Below are 23,779 nucleotides of genomic sequence, written 5' to 3'. Positions count from 1 at the left end.
AGAAGGCCTATACTGGTTTCCCTGAGTAGACTCTCACTAAAGGCAAACCATCGTAAATATTACGACGCGACCTCTGAAATTACAACTCGTGTTAACAGTTTGGCAGCTGAAAGCATATCGGAGAGTACAACGCATAAGAAGGTACACGGAAAACCGGAAGTCTCAATTGAAACAATCGCCAACAATAGGAGGAAAAGAAAAGAATTCTGCATCATAAATTTTACGAGAATTAACTGTCTAGGGCAGACGGTGCGCCGCGAGAAAATAGAAATAGTGGGCCTACATGTTGTCAAAGCAAATATTGGAAAAGTAAAAGTGTAGAATATCGTTCCATCCTTAAAAAAATGTCGTATTTGACTTGTCTTTACGAGAAATAAGTGTCATACATTAAGGGGGGACAGAGGTGAAATTTTTTACATTTTGGTAAAAAATTTCGATTATGTGATTTTTACATAAAAAATACTTTACACTTTGAAGAATATTTCTACAAAATTTTACTGGTCTATGACATCTGGAACAATTGTTTTCGTCGTCATTTTTAAAAGCCTTCATCACGTATACATGACATCGAAGGTATTTAAATCTGTCATCAACTTCTGAAAGACGCCTATCGCCTCTGTTTGGAATACACAATGTTCATATTACTTCTGCTGTAAGATTCCCGTAGTTATCTTGTAATAGTTCGTCATGTTTTCCAAACAGATATTTATTTTCGATAGTCAGTTGTTGGTTGTCTTTATAAATTTATTTTCCTTGGAGTTGATTCGTAAGTTTTTATATAAACACATTGGGTATCACTTTGTTATTGAAGGCATTCATTACATGTGGTGTGTTGTTGTTTACAAATTGAATTTGGTTTGTGTTGTGTGTTTATAACTGTTTTTGTTGAGTGTTTTATTTACACCGAAACATTTTACATAGGCCTAAAATAGTGAAATAAGTATAGTTGTAGCATATGTGACGAAAATAAGAGCTGCAAATGCTGCCAAAAAGAGGGATGGACCATCGTGTAAAGCTGTACACTTCTAAAAGTACAGGTTCAGTGAGAATGTGGTTTTTCTTATAGATATACCATGCACAATTTTAAACATGTTTTTTTCTCGGTTGTATTATTTTGATAATTTTGCCATATCCAAAGTGTATCTTCTCCCACAATGTGAGAACTAGGACTCTGAAATTTTTACATAATATTCTCTGAAATGCGTTTCTTAAAATTACTGTTGAAATTTTTTTGGTAGGGCTGAACTTCATTTAAAAGAAAATTATTCCATCGGACATTTTGTTCATCACATACTAAAGAATGGAAAATAAAAATATCAGAGCATAATATTAATTTTTGTGTGAGAAGATACATTTCATTTTGTTATATTTTTTTTTGGAAAATTTGAGGGAAAACATTATGTCTGAAAACTATTTGAGATATTGAGTTCAAACTTGCCACAGTCACAGTTAGTGTCAAATAGACTGTATGTGCAGAAAAGTAGGTTTCTAGCATGTATAGTTTGGAAATTTTCACCTCGGTGCCCCCTTAAATATCTCGACAAAACATGTAATACTAATGTATTTTATCATATTTCCTAAACAAAAAATTAAGAAAACAAGCATAATACCATAAATATTATACTAATATTGCATTGTGATAATTTTATGACATTAGATTTCACATTTCTATCATAAACGTCAGACGAAAATACGAAAAAGTATATTAGTTCTATTTGTGAATAATGTGTATTCTATTTTGTTTCGGTGATTTTCAAGTTTTTTTTTTTTACCCCGTGCGTCCTTTCACCATTCATTACACTGTCAGTGCCCCCTATGGCGACTCAATAATAATGCATATGAAATTGAAAATGTTTTATTTGATATATTAATGTATATTCTTTTATCTCATTTATTTCTGTTTTATAGTCCACATTTTCTCCTAAAATCCACAAAACTTGCCCCTGGTTGAAGAACCACTGGTTTAGATTATGGACAAGGTGGAAGTATCAACATGTAGCGGAATTCTACAAACAAACGCATCAGAATTCGTACAGTCAGCATTTGGGGGCGAGTCCAAGGCGAGTACGAGAGTTGCGGAGTCAGGTAAAAACAACGACAAGGCAAGCGAAGAAAAATGGAACGAGTCCAGGGAGCAGTGATAAAGGAAGAGGGGTGAATAGTAAGAAGAAACTTTATGATTTAAGGAGTTGGTGTAGTGGGAAAGTAGTGGGAGACGATAGAAGGAGAAAGTAAATAGAATGGGAGACAAGGATGTCAATAGGAAGTGAAGTGAAAAGTGAAATGAGGAGAGGATATAAGTATGAGGGATAGTAGTGAAAAGGTGGGGAAATAATAGATAGTGGTAAAGTGAACGAGAGTGGTAAAGGTACATTTAAAGGGAACATGAGTGAAAAAGAGAAAGAAGTAAGTTATGACTTGCATAAATTTGCTATGTAATACTATGATTGTGACGCTAGATTTTAAATTCCACCTTCAGTGTGTCACATGTTCAAAAAGGTTGATAATCGCTGGTCTAGAGTTAAAAACTTTTAAAAAGCCTCAATATTGTTGTTTTTTTAAATAAAACAATCAATCTGAGTCATATTACAGTAAAAATTACAATAAAAACCCTTAGTTTTAGTTGTTACTGGTTTATTTTGTTCTTATGATTTTTCTTCTATGACGCTCCGTGTAGTCCGAGCGATTCCAAATCCGAGATAGTCTCACCTCCCCGTACCCCAATTACCTCATATTACCGAGATTCTACGTATCTTTTGGCTAATAACAACATTTCTGAATTTGAACACTTTGACGTAAAATACTGTTATATTAATTTCGTAATGTACGTGATGCGTCCAGGAAGTAAGTTTCGATTGTTTCCAAAGTAATGATAAGATTGACATTCGTACGCCTACGTAGAGCAGAGATGCGGACTGTCACATCTGAAGGAGGGTGAATGAAAGAGGGGCTACCCGAACGTAGCCGATCTTTCAGTTTTGAGCTTAGCTTATTTTAGGACGCTTTATCAACATCTCAGGTTATTTAGCGTCTGATTGAGATGAAGGTGATAATGCCGGTGAAATGTGGCCGGAGTCCAGCACCGAAAGTTACCCAACATTGTTCATATTGAGTTGAGGGAAAACCCAGGAAAAAGGCTCAACCAGGTAACTTGTCCCGACCGGGAATCGAATCCAAGCCACCTGGTTTCGCGGTCAAACGGGCTAAGCGTTACTACACAGGTATGAACTTCAGTTTTGATGTTATTGGTTCATTATAAAATAGTTTTTTTTTTTCACTAGAAGATATTTCATTAGAATATCTTCTACAGTAGGTAGCCTTGCATTGTCCCTTAATTTCAAATGATACGTTAGTAACTTTTACATGAAACTTCACAGAAATTGGAATTGTGTTTGTATGTTATAATTAAATTAAAAAACCATGGTTGTATTTTTGTCTAAAATATAAAAACATGTGAATCATATCTTCCTGAATATAACAATGAGAATTTTTTTCAGCCACTAATATTTTAGCCTGGTTGCCTACAGTTAACACAAATACGAAAGAATGATTTTCATTACGACTCTTCTTAAATTTTGCAAATCTAGTTTTTTCAGTTAAAGCTCCATGTAAAGCAGATTTGAATAATTTCAAGAGAAAAACTGTTCCGGGGCGGGTATCGATCCCGGGACCTCTGGCTGAACACACCAGCGCTCTATCAACTGAGCTACCTACGAATTCCACACGACATTGTCTCAACACGTTAACAGAAAACCACAATTTCAAGTGCAACTCGATGTGGGTCTCTGGCGTCTCGAGCCCACACGAGTTGTGTAGATATAAAGGGAAAAATTGAGACAGTGTCGGGTGGAGTTCCTGGGTAGCTCAGTTGGTAGAGAGCTGGTATGTTCAACCAGGGGTCCCGGGATCGATACCTGGCCTCGGAACAATTTTACTCTTGAAATTATTCAAATCTTCTTAAATTTCTTTTTATGTGAGTTTATTATTCACAATTAGACAATGTACAATACAGACTAATTAAGAATAAATGTGGCTTGCATTATGTCAAAGTTTGTGACAAATAAAAGGTAAATGAAATACTTTGCAATGAGCCCGGTGCGAATAACGGCAAATTAAGGACAAACAATAAATTGAAATTTCGATTTTTGTTCCCATTTTAAAAAAAATTAGAGTAAGAGGGGTCATTGCAAATGTGCTCGAATCCTCAGCCTCATCTCGCCAAATATCATCTCGCTATCATCAATTCTATAGACGCTAAATAACCCAGTAGTTGATAGAGCGTCGTTAAATAACCAAGTAAAATGAGCCTGTGGTTAGTCTCTTGAATTCATCCATTTGTAACTACCTCAGTAGCATACAGAATAACATTTTGAAGTAAGTAGTATTGTTTCGGCAGTAATGTAGAAGGCCTGTCTATAAGTTACTAAAAATGAATTTGGATTCGAAATTTGGCAGATTTTATATATGTTGTTCTGAAAAGTAAACTGGAATAACATTCATTTAGTAAACGTTAAAATGTATCTCAGTAAATTCCAGAATTAAGAAGAAAAAATTTCTGGAAATTGTTATCTTCTTATAGCATGAAGATAAGCCATTTAACGTTCACGTTTCATGATGGCATCGTATTAAACGATTTATTATTTCAAGTTTATACGACAGGTAAGTTTGTAACTCTGTAATTTTTTATGAATAAATAAAATTGACTTCGTAACAAATTGTCATTTAAAAGGACGTTGCATGTATGAAATCAGCGTAACATCATTTAAATCAGGCATGCAGAAGTGGGCGACAATTGTGGTAGACGACACAAGCTGGAATACGTCACTCATCCCTTCCTATAACTCCACGCGTCATTGACATGGCTGGGTAGACGGGATTTGCATTCAGTGTCCAATGCTTTCCCATGCTTCCACCCCCTCCCTCTCTCTCTCACAGTTATGCATCCCTGATTTAAATAGTACACATTGGAAAGAAAGAAAAAAATAGTAACAGATGTGAGGCATATATTCTTGGTCAGAAAATAAAATCATTTTATGGGATAAATTGGAAAAACAATTCGTCGATCTTCATTTATGAATTCCCTTCCTTTACAATTAATAGGAACTTAACTTCCTGGATGCACTTCGTAGAATATAGACAATTTCACAAGTTTTGAAGAAAGATCAGGCATTACCACAACAAATTAATTTTTCTTAATTACTTCAATAATTCTCTTAATTATAAACATTAAGCCATATAATTAAATAAATAAATATAGGTATATATGAATTCCATTCAACAACCATTTGAAGTTATATACACTTTTCAGTATTCGAAATGGATTTTAATTTTAAATCGAATACTGGCAGTATTTATTTACGGAAATGTATATATTGGTACTTTTTAGAGCACTGCTGTAGCAATCTTAAAAAATACAGCAGAAATTCAGTTAAAATCAGAAACTGTAGCTTTGTTAAATGTACTGAAAAATTAATAACAACTCTATGTTGGCTAGAACTTTTGACTCCTAACGCGGTAATTTATATGGGTATTGTATTGGAATTTAAAAGTCACTGCCTGCTGGATCGCATCCTATGCTGCGTAAACTGCCTGCTCAATCAAAGTTATTTTACCGCTAGGTGGCAGGTAGCAGCTATAGGAGGCGATCCAGCAGGCAGTGATAAAAATTCTATAATATTAATCAAAATACAAGTTCATAATCTCCTAGGTAATTTCGATGCATTGTTGAGGTATAATCCATGGTCATATAACAATCTTTGTCAATAAAGAAAAGTACAGCGTCTAATTGATATTGTAAGCTCCAGTAGGTACAGATAAATGAAATTTTATCTTATTATTTGTATATGTGTTTTATATGTATTCTGAAATATGTATAATGAATCATACAAATTTACATTTCGAGCACTGAGAAGTGTTATTCTTTTAAATTTAAAATTATGTCAATGTGATTATTTGATAATTCCACTGGCCCATTTGAAATACATATACATAACTTCATACAACATTTGTAGAAATCTAATATAATCACATAATTAGAAAGAAGCTAACAACATTGTTACATAAATAACTTGTGCAATAGATAATACCACAAAAATATAACACATAACGATTTTACAAAAACATATATTTCTTACATAACCTTTAATATATTAAATACAATAAATAAATATCTGGATAAATATGAAATTTTCCTTACACTTGAACCCTTCCATAAAAACAGGGGATATATGCAAGTTACAGGGTATTTCTATAGACGAATGATACATTGTTAATATTTATATAAAGTATGAAAACTTCATGATACATCAGTAGTTACTATATAATATATAACACTATTTTAGGTTAAGGATTATAATAGTGTTGAGTATGAATAGTGTTTCCAGAAATATTAGTCATGAAGCTGACAGAAAACTGAATGAAAACTACTATAAATAATAAAATATATAATTATCTCCTATCATAATCTAGGGAAACAGATACGATCGAAATTTACAATGAGACAGTGTTATTGCACTAAAAGTAAATTCATAAATTAATGTTTAATATATGCTTATAGAATTACAAAGGCGAGATTTAGAATTAAGAATTATAGAATTCTTTGCAACTAGCTATAATGTTGTAGTCATAAATAGGCCTACATACTTTTACTTTTTGGCCCAATCACATTTTTCGCATGATTTAACACCAGTCTTTAATTCAGGTTTATTTAAAATATAACTATGAACAACTATCTTGAAATTTTAATTATAAATTAATATTATTTTCTGTTTGTATTCGGAGAGCCTATTTTCTTTCATCTGTTCAATATAAATTGCTCGTCCGTTGTAAATTGACCGGTGTTGAGCCCACGAACTAGCAGTGTGCGTCATACCCCTCCACGAATGCTTTGGTCCCCTCAATACCCCGCGCTTCGTAATCGCCAACGATGTCTTGTATACAGCGACACCAGCGCCATGTATTATTCGACCGAGGCGAGTGGAGCCGCGGACGTAATGCGAACTATCGCGATGACGTAGGCCTATTACGAACGCAGGAGCAGCACAAGTGGCTCTCAGGGCTGCAGGACTCCACTGGCCTCGAGTAATAACATGGGATGCGTAGCATACGGCTCGTAATGTTCGCCTTTTCCGTGAACACGGTTCGTCCCAAAGTCGGTAGCGGCCAGCCTTTCCCTACGCGCGGCTCGTCCCAGGTACTTTTATATCACTTCAGTTGAATTGATCTTGTGCGACTAGAAGGAAGTAGCTAACGTGGAAAGATTCTTTTACTTTTTTAAGAGTTGTAAATATAATAAACATTGTGATTTAGCGAGTGGTGAATGTAAGTGGTAGTTTCTGAACAAGAAGTGTGGAGCATGATACTTAAACACGATGGTGAGTTTGCGTCTTGGATTTTTTCTGGTTTTGGCCTATACGTAGTTTCAATTGGTAATTACACGCGTTTGTTATGTTCTAGACGAGTCTAGTTGACAAATTTGTCTGTTACTTTCAAAATAAAATTATGTAAATAAATACAGTAGAACCCTGCTAATTCGAACTAATTGAGACCGGGGTCTGTTCGGATTATCGAAATTTCGGTTTAAGCGGGGGACAGAAATGCAAGCAGGAAGTAACCCCCTCCCTAGTCTTCACTGTCCACCACTTTGTTCAGTTTTGAGGTCACTGTTGGTTATTATTTGCTCTTCTTCAGAAAAAGCTGATGAATTATCATAATAACATAGAAAACAAGGACTGATTTATTCATTAGTGATCATCTAACTAGTATAGTATATTGTAGATTTTGAGCTTCTAAATTCTGCAGCATTAAATCATGGATTTTTAGTTCAGGTACTCCTATTTTTTTTCTCCCTCTCTTTTTGACATAACCTAACTAGTATAGTATATTGTAGATTTTGAGCTTCTAAATTCTGCAGCATTAAATCATGGATTTTTAGTTCGGGTACTCCTATTTTTTTTCTCCCTCCCTTTTTGACATGATAACCTAACTTGCTTAGTATATTGTAGATTTTGAGCTTCTAAATTCTGCAGCATTAAATCATGGATTTTTAGTTCGGGTACTCCTATTTTTTTTCTCCCTCTCTTTTTGATATAACCTAACTTGTATAGTATATTGTAGATTTTGAGCTTCTAAATTCTGCAGCATTAAATCATGGATTTTTAGTTCGGGTACTCCTATTTTTTTTCTTCCTCCCTTTTTGACATGATAACCTAACTTGCTTAGTATATTGTAGATTTTGAGCTTCTAAATTCTGCAGCATTAAATCATGGATTTTTAGTTCAGGTACTCCTATTTTTTTCTCCCTCTCTTTTTGACATGTTTGGATTATCCGGAATTTCAGATAGCGGGGTTCTACTGCACTGATAATTCCTGGTTGAAGACGAGTAGTGTCCTTCATATTTCCGTAGTTCGTTAACATGGGCACGAAATCGAGATGCGATTCTCATCGTAAGATTCAGAGAGATTATATTAGGAATGAAACGTTTAAGACCGTGTGCAAAGTCCTCTGTTTTTAAGTAGTCCTAATATCTTTGTCTGCTGTTTATGTTGGAGGGAGGAGAGTTAATGTTTACCGGTTTACGTTAATTAATAAGCAGTGATCATACATCACGACAGTATGACATCAGGAAAGCAACTCCAGTGAGATGCGTTGGAAGTCTTCAGTCTCTGTAGTTATGCAATATCGTATGGTACAATTTAGAACTGTGTATATTTATTCGTGACTGTTATGTGAAGCATAGAAGCTATGAAAAATGTAGAAGTAATTTCGAAAGGAATTAAAGTTCTTTGAATGCAATATGAGACGTGTTGAATGATAACATTATTAGCAGAGGATTGAGGTCTGCGAGATAGTTTGATTTAAATCCATGTGAGATCGTTTGGTTTAAATCTATGCGATTTGATTCCTCGAGTCATATTGATCTCGTGAAAATTTTATAATGAGAAAAGTCCTTATAATAAAAATATACTATTACAATTCTATGGTTCTAAGATAAAATAGGCCTGTGATGCTGTATGCCATTTCTTGCAGTTTGCACGACCGCATAAAATCATAGCAAACTTGTTCCTTAACAACAGATTAGAGAGAAAAATAAGAGAGATATGCATGTCACCTTTTGTAAAAAAAAAAAAAAGATACGATCAGTATGTACAGCATATTGTAAAATCTCATTTTTGCCAAAAATTGGCATATCATCTTAAAAATGGTGCTAAATAAAGAATTATTACCTTACACTGTAAAATTATTAGCCTCTAATTTCTGCATAGTTTCTATGATTTTAAAGAGACGCCAGGTCAATAATATTAGACTTGCAATAATTACCATGGCTATTCCATTGTCTCTGAGCAGCTACCATAATTTAAAAATTACATCAAATAAAAAAGTTACATTTAATATTATCTCCTCACATATGAAAAGCTATTGTAGTTTAAAAAGGATGTCAAATAAAGTATATTTATCTGATCGTTTGTGATAGTTTGTGTTTCAAAAGAGATATCAAAGTATCGTAGTTTATAATTAATATCTCTCTTGTAATTGAAAAAGGACGTCAGATAACTAATTACATTACAATTTTATTTTAATCTCATCATCTCGAATTATCCTATGAAGCTGGAAAAGGATATGAACTAAAATTACAATTAAAATTACCTCATCGTTTCTTAATAAAACTAATTGAAAAAGTTGTTGAACAAAGGATCAACAATAAAAATCTAGCTTATTTCTTTCTATGATTCTATCGGAATTATCGGGTTGAACTAATAGCTATGCCTTACCAGGTTACAGTATATAATAAATATATAAAATATATTTAAAGTAATTTACAAGTTAAACTAATCGTGTTCTATTTACATATGTGCGTGTATTCCTAGCATTGATTAAAATGCTGCAATACATTATATTCAGTATAGAATTGTGACATAATGGAATAATTATTTTAATTTATAAATCATACATACATTTCCAAAGATACATACATATTACCAGATAGCGGATTTTCGGTCCCAATACTGAACGTCAGACGCATGGAGGTCTTTGAACTCCTCTCTACGCTCTCCCGTACGCGTCAAGATGCAGTACGTGATGTCTTGTCGCTGTTTAGGGACCGAAAATCCTCTGTCTGCATTTAACGTATGAAGAAACTGACAATAATTGTAAGTAATCTTAAGGGTTTTATTGGCCATCTTCTTAGTTCGTTGTTATGGGAAGCCATCTGGCTCTTAAATACTTAATTTCATTTTATGCTCGATGTTTTCTTCTAAATCGCTCGTTTCTTATTCAATAGTTTGTCACTGTTTTTATTTAAAGATTTTACATATTCACTAATACAGGAATTTTACGCGACCAAAATTATAGGAAGTTCCGGCTTTTTGATAAATGAATTTGGTTGGAATTTAATATTGAAAGTTCACAAAATTATTACCATTTCAAAATATGCAAGGTTTGCCTACTGAGTTTATTGTTAACCAAAACAAATTTAAAAAGTTGAAACTATGGAAAATATGAAACATTTTCTCCTTAAGCCTCCACATGGCTGAAGTCTTACAGAATAAAATTATTTATTTATTTTTCAATCTACTAACGACCCCATGATAATATAATTTACATTCGTAGCTAGGCTATTTTCTCTATTAACTAACGTAGAACGTTCAGGTTGACCCCCGGCCAGAAACACGCGTATGAGACATGCTTTCATGACCGATGTAGATTGTGTCTTTATCGATTCGTAACCTCCAGCGTATTTTTAATTATATAACATTGATGATTAATGACGTGAACACTTAAATAGCGCTTAACCCTGCATTACTCAGGTGGGGTGTGGTAAACCCCGGTGCGTATATTTCAACGAAAATCTAAGAGATGGAGCTAGTGTGTACTCTGTGCATCTGTACACTTTTCAATCACATCCAGAAGAGTTCACTTAAGAAATTGTTTAAGTGAACTAAGAATAGCATATTTAATTGCGTTTATCTGATTTCTGAAACTTGCGGAAAAATATATTAGTTATTTAAAATGGGGTTTGTGAAACCCCACCTGAGCAATGGTGAGAATATTTATAACATGAGTAACGCAGGGTTAAAGTAATGAATACAAAATAACTTCCGCACCATAGACTCAGACCTGTGCACGATAGCGTTGTACTGGCAAAGACCAGCAAAAGCGCTCACGTGGGAAGCTGTCGGGTTGCTTCGTGTGACGTCAGCTGCATGAGACCAGTGGTCAAAAATTTACAAGTGTACAGAGGAAGAACATGTCTCAACGAAGTCCAAGCGCTAAGTGGACATCTAACAGTAAGTATGATTAGGAAGGAATGTTCTTTATTCGAATTTGAAGGAAATGCAAGATGTTTAATGTGTACGAAGACTTTAAATTACGAGTGGTTAAAGAAATTCTTTCTTAAGATACATTACTCCGTATGTCACAGCCAACAATGTTATGATATGTAGGTGATAGCAAATGAAACTTAAAGAAGCATTGCTATCAAAAGAAGTTGAAACTAGCTCTTAACTCTTTGGGGAGCCAATTGGTCACAGCAATGAGTACAATTACGCCATGAAAGAAATGAAATTGAGATCATCATCATCATCCCTCCTGCTACCAAGGTTTTTTTTTGCAACTTACTACTACAAAGGGGGGTAATACAATTACCCCCATCAAAATCATGGTACCAGTTTTTGTTAAACACTTGGAATATTAACAATGCATATATAATTGACTATGGACCTATACAAATTGTAGAAATTTAAAATAATTTTCCAAATTTAAAAATAGAGTGATTCAAAAGTCATTGGTGACATTTTGAGAAAACATATCAGTAAAGTTAAACTTTCCTACCTTCCATTTCAAGACAAACTCTCAATGCTATGTAACTTTAACAAGGTGGAAAACATAGCTACAAGCAATGAGTCACATTATTATAAAAGAAATTGTAAATCATTTCTGTTACCGTATTTGTTTAAATTCAAATATTCAAATACAATATATACATCTATGAACATCAAGACATTTGTTTATAATAAAATAAAATCTTTAAAAATTGCAAAGTTAAATATATAAAAAAAATGTAAGAAAATAAATTTTAGTTTTTTTGTTGAAATTCAGATATATGAACACCGCATATACAGTACTACAATGAATATCTCGGAAAAAGGTTCTACTAATAATTATTTCTAACAAAATCGCTTTTAGAATAATTATAACACACAGAAATGAAAAAAAAATATTAGAAACAAAAGTCATGATAGCATGAATAATTATATGAATAATGATATGAATAACAGAAAATAAAATAATTTGGAAGCAGACAAGCTCACAGAAGTAGAAAATTAAGCTACAAATTGAATTTCATATCCTGGAATTTTCGTGAAACGGACAACCAAGGAGGATAACAAGATCATCCCACTTAAATAACGCGAATTACTTCATAAAGTAGATTAAGTATTTACGTTATTCTTATTTCAAAATGTTAGTAGACATATAACGGACAAATACATAGAATTTCAAAAATAAATATGGAGAAAAATGAAAATGATATTGAAAAGTCATAACTGGGGTAATCCTATTATCCTTCTTAGTAGCAGGATGGTTAACATAATCATAATCACTATCACCCCTCAGCGTATCTATTAGATTTTAAATATATTTTGCTTTTTAGAGATATACAGCGAGCCAGCTTATCGGCTTATAGTTACCAAATTTGCCTACATTTATTCAAGACCTCTCAAACCTGTTGATAATTGAGATATCATTAAAGAAGGCTTAATAATGTCTGCAGAAGATTTTTTATCTAACTTAAACTGTATCTGTCCGTTGCCGCGTCACACAGCACTCTGATAGGCCTACTCAGAAATATGTTTGCTAAAGAAAAGTAAAATTTAATTTATTAGCAGATTTATGCATGAAATGTATTGTAATATTGTTTTTATAAGGATTCAGCATTAACCCTAGACAGGTAATGATCAGTTAATGTACACCATGGTTCTCAAAGTGGGGTTCGCGAGTTCATTTACAAAATGAAGAAAGACGCCTTATTACCATACATTTATTTTTAATTTATAAACATAAACATAAGCAACGCTGAATATAAAAAGAAAAAAAATGTTAAATAGTTATAAAGTAAAAAAGTTAAACATGTGTTAAACATGTCTGTTTCTTCAGAAAGTAGCCTCTCAAATCTGGACTAAGCATTCGATACAAGCAGTGATGTAATTTTCAAGTTCAAGGAGATTTCTGCTTTTGTTTTGATGACAATCATAAACGAGAAATTTATTTTGCATAGATACTCGTAAATATGAGGTTGCAAATGTTAGACTATATAAAATTTAAGAGCTTATTTTTAAAGCTGGAGGTATTCTCTAGATACAAAATTGGTCTATACTCTCCGAAAAAATGGTCTAGTTTCAACATTCCATAAGTAGGGACATATTTCAATTACTTATTCATAGATTTTCTTTTTTGCAATTTCAGCCAGTACTCAACGGATTCATTAACAAACAATCCGTGGCAGTCACAAATACTTAAAATCTTACTTCGGGTGGTATCCATTGATTTTTAGTAAAATTCCACTGGTTCTGAGTAAAATTATAGTTGTTGCAATTTTAGAGGGATTTGTATTTTTATTTAGTTATTTAAAGACACTGTGTCAGCTAAGTTATTCGACGTCAATGATATTGGTGATGGCGAGATCGTATTTGGCGAGATGAGGCCGAGGATTCGCCATAGATTACCTGACATTCGTCTTACGATTAGGGAAACCTCTGAAAAAATCCAACCAGGTAATAGCCCAAGCGGGAATCGAACCCACCCCCGAGCGTAACTCTGAAACAGAAGATAACTCCTCTGTCGCCTGAGCTAAGTTGGTGCTTTCAGGGATTTACATTTTTCGAATGGAGTCGAGAACCGGTACGGAACGGCGAGTGTCGTGAACGGAAATCTCTCTCAAAAGTGGGACGCGTTTGAAAAAGTTTGGAAACCACTGATGTAGGCTAAACAATAGGTAAACGGTCATAATATTTGCTACCTATTTTCACATTTTAAAAAACTAGGAAATTCTGTTCACTGAACTTTATTTTCTACAACATGTATGAACTTTTATTTTCTACAAAATTTATTGTTACATGAGTATACTACCAATATTAAGTGATGGCCCGGGTTCGAATCCCGGTCGGGGCAAGTTACCTGGTCGAGGTTTTTTCCGGGGTTTTCCCTCAACCCAATACGAGCAAATGCTGGGTAACTTTCGGTGCTGGACCCCCGACTCATTTCACCAGCATTATCACCTTGATATCATTCAGACGCTAAATAACCTAGATGCTGATACAGCGTCGTAAAATAACCCAATAAAATAAAATATTAAGTGATCGTTGCCCTCCTTACAGTTAAGACGCAATAAAGCCCAATGTTCTTTAGAGAATAGTTTTCTGCACCGTTTGCAATGAAGAGGACAGAGTTACTCGCCTCTTCTTTGCAGGGAATATTGGGCACACAGTAAGTTTTCGATATTTCTGAAGTACTAGACGCTGCTCTTCTTCTTCTTCTTCTTCTTCTGTGTCAAAATGTTTCTGAATTTTATTAGTTTCAACCACGATTATATCACTAATTCCTCAGATAATTGGCAAAGAAACAATTTTCTCGATATCATGCTTTCAATTTTTCAGAGTAATATTTTCTATGCAGAGGCCTATAATCCAGGAATTGATACAATCGAAGTTTTTAAAATATCGAAGACACTGCGATTGTCTTTCTGTTACAAGAAAGGTGACGACACGTTTGGTCCATTGTGTTGGTATTATTGCAGAATTCTGGATTCTTTTTCTCCTGGTTGATTGCATTAAAATTAGAACGAAATAGAGGTGATAATAATAATAATAATAATAATAGTAATAATAATAATAATAATAATAATAATAATAATTTGTCGGGTGAACAACCCATGAGTTACTGAGCCGATCAACTGGCTGCCTCAGTAGAGGTGAACGATCATCCAACCAGAACTGAGGTATCGTGTGATCAGCATCATGGGATGTTCCTCCTCCCAGCTACTACAGTAGCTGGTTTTCTTCGCAAAGGGATTTCGCTACCTGTCGTAGCTCCCAAATCAGTCACAGTGCTGGATGGGCACCGGTCCCGTACACTGATCCAAAATTTCAGCAGGTAATAGCTTCCTTCTGAGGAGTCGAACAAAGCTTATCCCGTAACGTGAGTCCTTGGTATGATGCCTTGGTTTGGCTGGACAGGGGCGGGTTTGGCCCATTTTGCGTTTCATGTATGGTATGGTTATTAAAGTCCGACAGGTGGCCCCGGTACCATTTGTGAATCCGACGCTGACAGATGTGTCATTCTAAGTCCCTTAGGCCTATAGAGCCAAGTCCTGTTTCGCGCATGAGTTGCCTGATATAGGCAAGGGGCCCGGAGCCTCAATCACCCTTCCTGTATCAGCATCGGAAACCCGTACTACCCCCAAGATTTCAGCCCAAACTGTTTTTCTTATTGCAGATTTTCAGATGTACATGACATTAGGGTAAATTGGAGAGTGTTGGCGGAATGACATAGGAAAATGAGAAATCCTCGAGAAAACCATCTTCAATGTCTGCTTTGTTTACCATATTATATTCCATCACGTGCCGGGAATCGAACCCGACAAGAAGAGCAACACTGAACACTGAACACTGAACACTGAACATTGAACCACAGACACGACTAGGTATGATGCCTTATATTTTCGACCACGACCCTACGGCGTGGGACGAAATAAAGGCAAACCTAATCTTATTTATTACAGAGAAGGCCTATACTGGTTTTCCTGAGTAGACTCTCACTAAAGGCAAACCATCGTAAATATTACGACCTGACCTCTGAAATTACAACTCGTGTTAACAGTTTGGCAGCTGAAAGCATATCGGAGAGTACAACGCATAAGAAGGTACACGGAAAACAGAAAGTCTCCATTGAAACAATCGCCAACAATAGGAGGAAAAGAATAGAATTCTGCATCGTAAATTTTAAGAGAAGTAGTTGTCAGGGGTTAAAAAAGTGTTACTGGTTTGATCACATTATTGTAAGCTGGTGATAATATTGTGATTAATGTATTATATTACTCCTTGAACTAAAAAAAAAAAAAAAACACTCCGGGTCACAAAATTCTACAGTGCATGTCACTGATGCAGAGAAATTACTTCCGAGAGCGGACCTGTAGACCTTGCTAGCCGGGTAAGCATGTTTGTACGAGCAAAGCGTGCCCTGGTCTGCCATAGACGAATTTGCAGTTAATAAAAAGCATATACTGCAATCACTAAGGATATATGACTTTTAAGACTCTTTCTGGGGTGCTAGAGTGATTATTATATAAAAAAACAAGATGTATCTTTGTTCTAGCAATAAAGTATTATTATTATTATTATTATTATTATTATTATTATTATTATTATTATTATTATTAGAAAGAAATTTCAGTTTCAATTTTAATTACACTTTCATAAAAAAGTTAGGAATGTGTGACTGGAGACGGACACTACTTTAAACCAGTCCTACAACACAGGTTAGTATTCATATTGAAATGAAAATAATTTTGCGCATGCTATTGCGTTTAAATCGATGTCATTTGTGTAAGAATACTCGGAAGGTTACAGATCGATAATGACGATGTTTATGCCGTTCATGCAAGCATTTCTGATGCGCGTGTTCCTTGCGGAAACCAAGTTGAACGCTCTGCATAACAGGCTCAAATATTAATTAAATGTACTATCTAAAATTAACGGCGTTTAAGATCACAACAATTTCACTAATAATTTAATTTAATTTTTACATATTAAAGATGTAATGAATGTAATATTGTGAAATCTAGTACAATGCACAAGGAATTATATACAGTTATCAACTATTTATAATTTTCAATATTAATATAGTGTATAAGTTACAAAGAGTTACTACAAGTAAATAAGTGTCATATATAATTTGAAATTTCTCGAATTAAGCCTTAAGAAATGAAACTAATTTATTTCATAAATACATTTTCCTGGCATGTAAATGAAATTACCTGATATAATACATAGAACCTTCAACTAGACGTTCATCCGTGAGTGTACGGCCGTGCGTGGCGACTGGAAGCACGCTGTTTGCGGCAAAGTCGGATATTCATTGCCCTATAAGTCAAGCGCATAGATTGCTCATGCAGACCATAATAACCAGTACCTTTATCATAGAAGATGTTGTAAGTTATACCCTTATACCACCAACAAACGCGCACACTTAAAAAAAATTTGCGCATTAGTTCTTCTAAAATTGCTGCAATTTTCCTTCCTACTGTCTTCGCGCTAGGAGTTGGCGCGGGGAGTAGATAGGCGGGACTTACTTGGCTACAAGGGAATGAAGTCAGACATAAAAGATTCCGCATCTTCGGTGTTGTCGCTATGACTATCATAACATTTTTCAAAATAATTGTTGGAGTATCGTCTGCTCATGATAATCGTCTGTTTATGTTTTGGCAGTGTATATTAACTCGAATCTCTCAACAAAGCCATTAGACCCACCGCCCCCACCCTGATGGACAACAATGAGTCTTCTGGACACATTTATGATAGTCAAAACTCCCGTAACATTTTTATCCTGGCAGCACTTGGGAAAACTTAAAATGGTAGGCCTATCTATCCGCATCTCGTCCAGATACAAATCAGTTTCTCCACTTCCCTGAACTTATTTTCTGTAGATATCTTCACATATTCTAATTTTTTTTTCTCGATGCACAGTTCTTCCACCTGAAATCCTTTTCCTTACAGTATTCGTCTTAATGTTGTCTTTCATTTCTCTTGTAGCAGGGGTAAAAGTGTGTAGCAGCTTGGCACTACTTTTTTTACTTGTTATTTAACGACACTGTAATAACTACTAGCTTATTCAGTGTCGATTGAATTTATGGTGGCGAGATGGTATTTGGCGAAATGAAACCGAGGATTCGCCATAGATTACCTGGCATTCGCCTTCCGCTTGGGAAAACCCCGGAAAAGCCCAATCAGGTAGTCAGCTCAAGCGGAAATCGAACTCACGCCCGAGCGTAACTGCAGAACAGCAGGCAAACGCACTACCTCCTGAGCTACGCCGTTGGCTCTCTTTCTTTTTCAAATAAAAATTCTCAATTAGTCTACATCTTTTTTGTTAGTCTCCGGTCCGAGGTTATTCCAGCATGAACCCTAGATCGTAACTATGCGATTTATATTTATAGGGGAACTTAAAAAATAAAGTGTATCGGAATAACCCACATACGACGGAAGAGCTGAAATAAAATATAAGAAGGGAAATTGCAGCAATTTCAGAAGAACTAATGCGTGTTAATGCAATATTTCTTAAAAGGTGTGAGAAATGTGTGACGGCACTAGGTTATCATTTCCAACATTTTCTATGACAAAAGTACGCGGTTATTGTAATTGTAGTTTGCATTAACATTCTATGCGCTTGACTTACGGGGCTATGAATATCCGACTCTGCCGGCAAACAGCGTGCTTCCAGCAGTCACGCTCGGCCGTGCACTGACGGATGAACGTTTATTTGAAGGCTTTTACTTCTTGATAAGATGTTCGTGTATACGTTCTGTAACTTCACTTACATGCTTCGTACAGTTCATTAAAAGCTTTAAAAGTATCAATCACGTCATATTTCCATGTACATTCAAAATAATCTAGTTAAATGTATACACGTTTGAGTATAATAAAGCTGTTACATATTATATAATATTACAGTGATATTCACAATTAAATTACAGTAAAGTTATACGTATTTTGTCATATGTATTTGTATATCATCACTCATAAACTTAAAAATATAGGCTATACACATGTAATATACTGTATATACATACAAGACAAAATGTACCATTTAAATATGGGGAGATATTAATGCCTTGACATCCCAAGTTGGTGTTGCGGATTATAATCTTCGTTTCCATTTTCGTATCTTTATATTAAACATTAAATTAAGATACTCATATTTGTGCCGATGTTTATTGTTTTCTGTTTTTGATATTAAAATTATTATCTAGTACTGTACGTCAGGTTAACACTATTGTTCGATCTTCACTTACAGTTAACATATTTCTTTCATTAGTACAGAACTTTCTGACAATAGATAAATGCATTGCAATTGTTTCGATAAATTTTGTAATACAACAGAACGTCGCTAGTACGAATTAATTTGGGTTCGAACCTGTTTGGATTATTTGAAATTATATTTCCCAATGTACTATTTCATGTTTATATTTCCTCAACACACCACGTATTATTTAATTTTGTAATAATTTAATATCCTGTTATAGGCCTACTTATTAAACAGTGATATAATACAAAACTAGTTTTTCAGGTAAAGCTCAGTCGATGTGGGTCTCTGGCGTCTTGTCAGCCCATGTGAGTTGTGTGGATATAAAGGGAAAAATTGAGACGGTGTCGGGTGGAGTTTCTGAGTTGGTGGAGCGCTGGTACGTTCAATCAGAGGCCCCGGGATCGATACACGGTCCCGGAACAATTTTTCCCTTGAAATTATTCAAACAGTGATATAGTTAAGGATACACTAAAGGTGATATTTTGTCAATTTTTAAAAATATGTTTTACATTTCTAACATTAAAAAATTGTATGTAGTTCAGAGAAACTCTCCATGAATTTTCATGCATATAGATCCCCTCAATAAGCTGTTTCGGCTGGCATTTAATTGAAATGTTTTATGCTCTGAATGGCCTTTCAAGTTTTTGAACTAAATTTTCTCCATTTGCATTTTTCTTACATATCGCTTTACTGAACTTGCTACTCCTCCTCCAAATTTTGTACTATGTGCATGATTTTATTTGTAGGTTTTATTAAAGGTGTGATTAAGAAAATTTTATATCAGGAATTTCCTTAAACTTCATGATTTTTGAGGGATTTTTTTTTCTGCTAGACATTACGATTTTGACCTGTTTGACTACATATAATAATTCTTTTAGCCTTAAAATTAATCTAAAGAAAAGTAAGTAGCAAGTCATGTTTTAGGGAGTTAGAAAGGTGTGTGGAACGAATTCCAGGGAAAAATTTTGAAATTTGCAGGAGTAGTTTTTCAATATACAATTTAAATTTACAAAAATGTTAATATAATAATTCATATAGTTTTGGACCAAATGATGAGAAATTTTGTGCAGAAGTCATTTGTATGGAGCATGACTTGTTTATATTTTCAGAGATCTAGCTCAAAAGGTTGAGAAAGTTCAAATTTCACCTTAGTGTATCCCTAATTGCCTGTATTTGTATTTTTTAAATCGTTTCTAAAATTTTAAATCCGAACCTTATGGAAGCCTGAAACTTAAGAGTATCATTGGCTTAACGTTATCATTGACTTAAAAAAAAAAAGATCGCAATCTGGGGAAGGTTTGGATTAAAACCAAAATTTCGGACTACTGGAATTCAGATTGACGAGGTTCTGTTGTTCATTAATTTCCACTTCTAAGACCGAATGCTGGTACAGCTGTTTTCTTTGGATATCAGGTGTTATTTCTTCAATATGGTATCCAATGAGCTATAGAGTTAATTTTTAAATATTGCAAATTATTTTTCTTCCAATCACTTGAAAATATTTTTATTGTTGAATACGTATTTGTAAATAGGGTTATTATTAACAGAATTGGAATATTACAAGCCCTCATGTGAAAAGAGTTTTGATTACTTATTAAATTTTTAAATATGAAAATATATTTTCGTGGTATGGTATTCCACATTTTGGATATATTCTTACAATTTTCTCTTGCTGTCTTTTTGAAAATGCTGTGCAGGAATTTAACAACATTGCAAAATAGAGTTGTTTCATCTTTAAAACCTGTTAAGTTAAGACTGTAAAATGACTAAGCAGGATACATATTATTTTAATGCAGAGTATGAATCCGATAAAAGTTAGTGTTGGCTGTATGACTGATTAGATACTTTTCCCTTTTTATTTATCTGCTCTATTATATTTCAATAGGTGTTATATTCCATTGTTCAGTACGAATAAGAATTTGGATATTAGGCTGTGTAACATCACAAGTTAGGGATCGCTTATCTCTCAGGGCTGTTCCAATTCAGGCATTGAAATCTCCAAGTACGACATTCTGTATATAGGATTGAGAGAAAATTTGTAGCTAGGAATATGTGGCAACATCGCAAAATATAGCACTCTTGCCTCTCCGCTCTGTTTCTGCTCTGATTGTGAAATGTCAAAATACGATATTCTCGTCTACAGGAGGAACGAGAGAGAATTTAGAGCGTGGATTGTATGTCAATGCTAAAAAAAATATTAATCTTTTCTCTCGGCTCTGTGAAATGACAAAGTACTATTTTCTGTGATGCAGTAGAATTATGAAAGAATTTAGAATATAGACTATGAGGTTACTTGGTAAAATACAGTTCAACTTCTCTGTCCTTTCTGGTTTAGATTATGAAATAACGAATTCCAATATCCCCTTTTGCAGTAGAAATCCGAAAGAATCTCAAGTGTAGAGACTATAATAGTGAACCGCAAGTAATGCCATTAATTTCATGGGATTATTCTTGAGTTATTTCAAACCAAAATGTTTAATTCAATTTTGTTCGTTTTTGCTTCCTTTTCGAGATAAAAATTGTTTTATGTGAAACATTCATAGCGTGTTTTAGGAAAGCTATTGATTTAATTCCCAATATGCTCAGTCAGTTTAAGAGAGCAGTGTATCATGATAATATATTATTGAAATAATTTTAGTTTTGTCCTTTAAATATGCAGAAATTTGATCCGGACTATTGTAGCTTTTCGTTTTGCAAAGGAATTGTACAATGTTGCATTTGTTCTGACAAAATTCCTGCACATTCAAAGGACAAAATTAAAATTCTTTCAATGATTTGTCATAATACAGTGCTCTCTTAAACTGATCTGAACATATCAGGAATTCAGTTAATACTATGCAAATCTGGTTATCAGGTAGAAGCTCCCTGTGAAGGAGGTTTCAATAATTTCGAGGGAAAAATTGTTCCGGCCCTGGAATAGTTTCTCCCTTGAAATTATTCAAGCTCTGCTTCACAGAGAGATTCTATCTGAAATCGAGATTTGCATAATATATTCGTTACTGAAGGTACGTTAACAGAAAGCCACAATTTAAGTCACACAGAATTGTGTGCACTCAAAGTTGGGTTTCTGGCGTCTTGTCAGCCCATTTGAGTTGTGTGGATATAAAGGGAAGAATTGTGACGTTGTCGTGTATGGTTCCTGGGGTAGCTCAGTCGATAGTGCATTTGTGCGCTAAGCGAAGGGTTTTAGGAACGATACCCGGCCCCGGAACAATTTTTACCTTGAAATTATTCAGTTAATACTGTATCTTTTCCAAAGTCGCTATGAAATGTTTCATGTAAAATAATTTTTATTTGAAAAAGTTAGAAAAAAAAAACACAAGAAACATTGTATTGAACTTTTTTGTTTGAAATGTCTCAAACAATAATCCTTTGAAATTAATGGCATTATCTACGGTTCTCTCTGTATAGTAACATTTAAAAACATAATTTTCGTAACACTTAGCTCTTTATCTGTTTACAATATGAAATTACGGAGCACGACATTCTCTTGCACAATAGGAATGTGAAAGAATTTGGAATGTACACTGTGTGTCAACATGTCAAAATAATTTTCTTACCTCTCTGCCCCCTTTCATTTCAAACTATGATATGACGCTACGATATTCTTTTTTACAGGAAAGTCACAAAGAAATTGGAATATAGCATATCTGGCAACATTGAAAAATACAGCCTCTATGTTCTGTTTTCGTTTATTTCTGCGGAATGTCAAAGAAAGATATTCTGTTGTACAATTGAAGTGAAAAAAAAATTAAATATAGCTTATGTGGCAACATAGCAAACGACATCTCTCTGCTTTGTTCCCATTTAGACTGTGAATTGAAGTACCGTGCAGTAAAAATCCGAAGTATTTTGGAGTGTGAGATGGATGGCAACGTCGCAAAATACAGTTGCCTTAACTCTGTGCTCTGTTTCAATTCTATGAAAACTTTAGGACTATAACCTCTTGTACAGTACAAATAACAATTTTAGGTGTAAAGATTGTGTGACTATGTTGACTGTTAACCTTTAGAAAGGAGAATTAAAAGACTTCGTTATTGTCTTAAGATAAGGAAAGTTATCCACAATACACAGAGTTATGAAGAGAGACATCTTCGAAAGAGACTTTCAAAAATTAACAATACAATCTCTATTAGATTGAAACTGGTACACGCGCATTTTAGAGCTATGAAGTCGCATGAATTCCAAGACCTTCCAACTATCTTTAGACAAGGCAGGACTATAATAAATATTTATCTTCTCAGTTATCAAACTGCTCCCACTTTATTCCAGTATTTTAAAACACTTGATTATATGTGGTATCTACTCGTACTTCAAGAACTTTTGTCTACAGTACACATTCAGAACATAATATCATATCTATAGTGCGGTTTTGAACTGCCGACCACGAGCGTTTGCTCATACCGGGTTAAATTCTTTAATTTATACTTCTGTTTTGTTTAAATACTTGACATGTTCATTTTTGTTTGATGTATATAACAGTTTTTTAATTAAATTTTATTTCTCTTTATATTTAATATGTAGTTTTGTAGTTCCCTGATTGTTTAATAATAAATAATTTGATTTGAAAAATATCAGTTTCATATTGGATAATGTTCCATATTTTTATATTAATATCTAGTTTTGAATTTAACATTTCATGAGTATCAGTTTGTGTCTGTTACTTATTTTTTTCGTTTGCTGTGCTTTCCACAATAAAGA

At 34.1% G+C, this 23,779-nt stretch overlaps 1 protein-coding gene across 1 annotated transcript in view; it reads right to left on the bottom strand.

Moving 5' to 3' along the window:
- LOC138694124 (uncharacterized) overlaps positions 1-23,779 on the bottom strand; it is a 563,234-nt gene that overhangs the window by 12,138 nt on the left and 527,317 nt on the right. The window contains exon 7 of the mRNA XM_069817739.1: positions 1-23,779. This exon is cut by the window's left edge and continues 12,138 nt beyond it; it is cut by the window's right edge and continues 25,877 nt beyond it. The gene's annotated coding sequence lies outside the window, so the exon portion shown is untranslated.

Source organism: Periplaneta americana, chromosome 2 (genome assembly GCF_040183065.1).
Source record: "Periplaneta americana isolate PAMFEO1 chromosome 2, P.americana_PAMFEO1_priV1, whole genome shotgun sequence".
Classification (NCBI taxonomy): Eukaryota; Metazoa; Arthropoda; class Insecta; order Blattodea; family Blattidae; genus Periplaneta; species Periplaneta americana.
The sequence above is the reverse complement of the archived record's forward strand: the minus strand, read 5'-3'. Positions and strand labels throughout refer to the sequence as shown.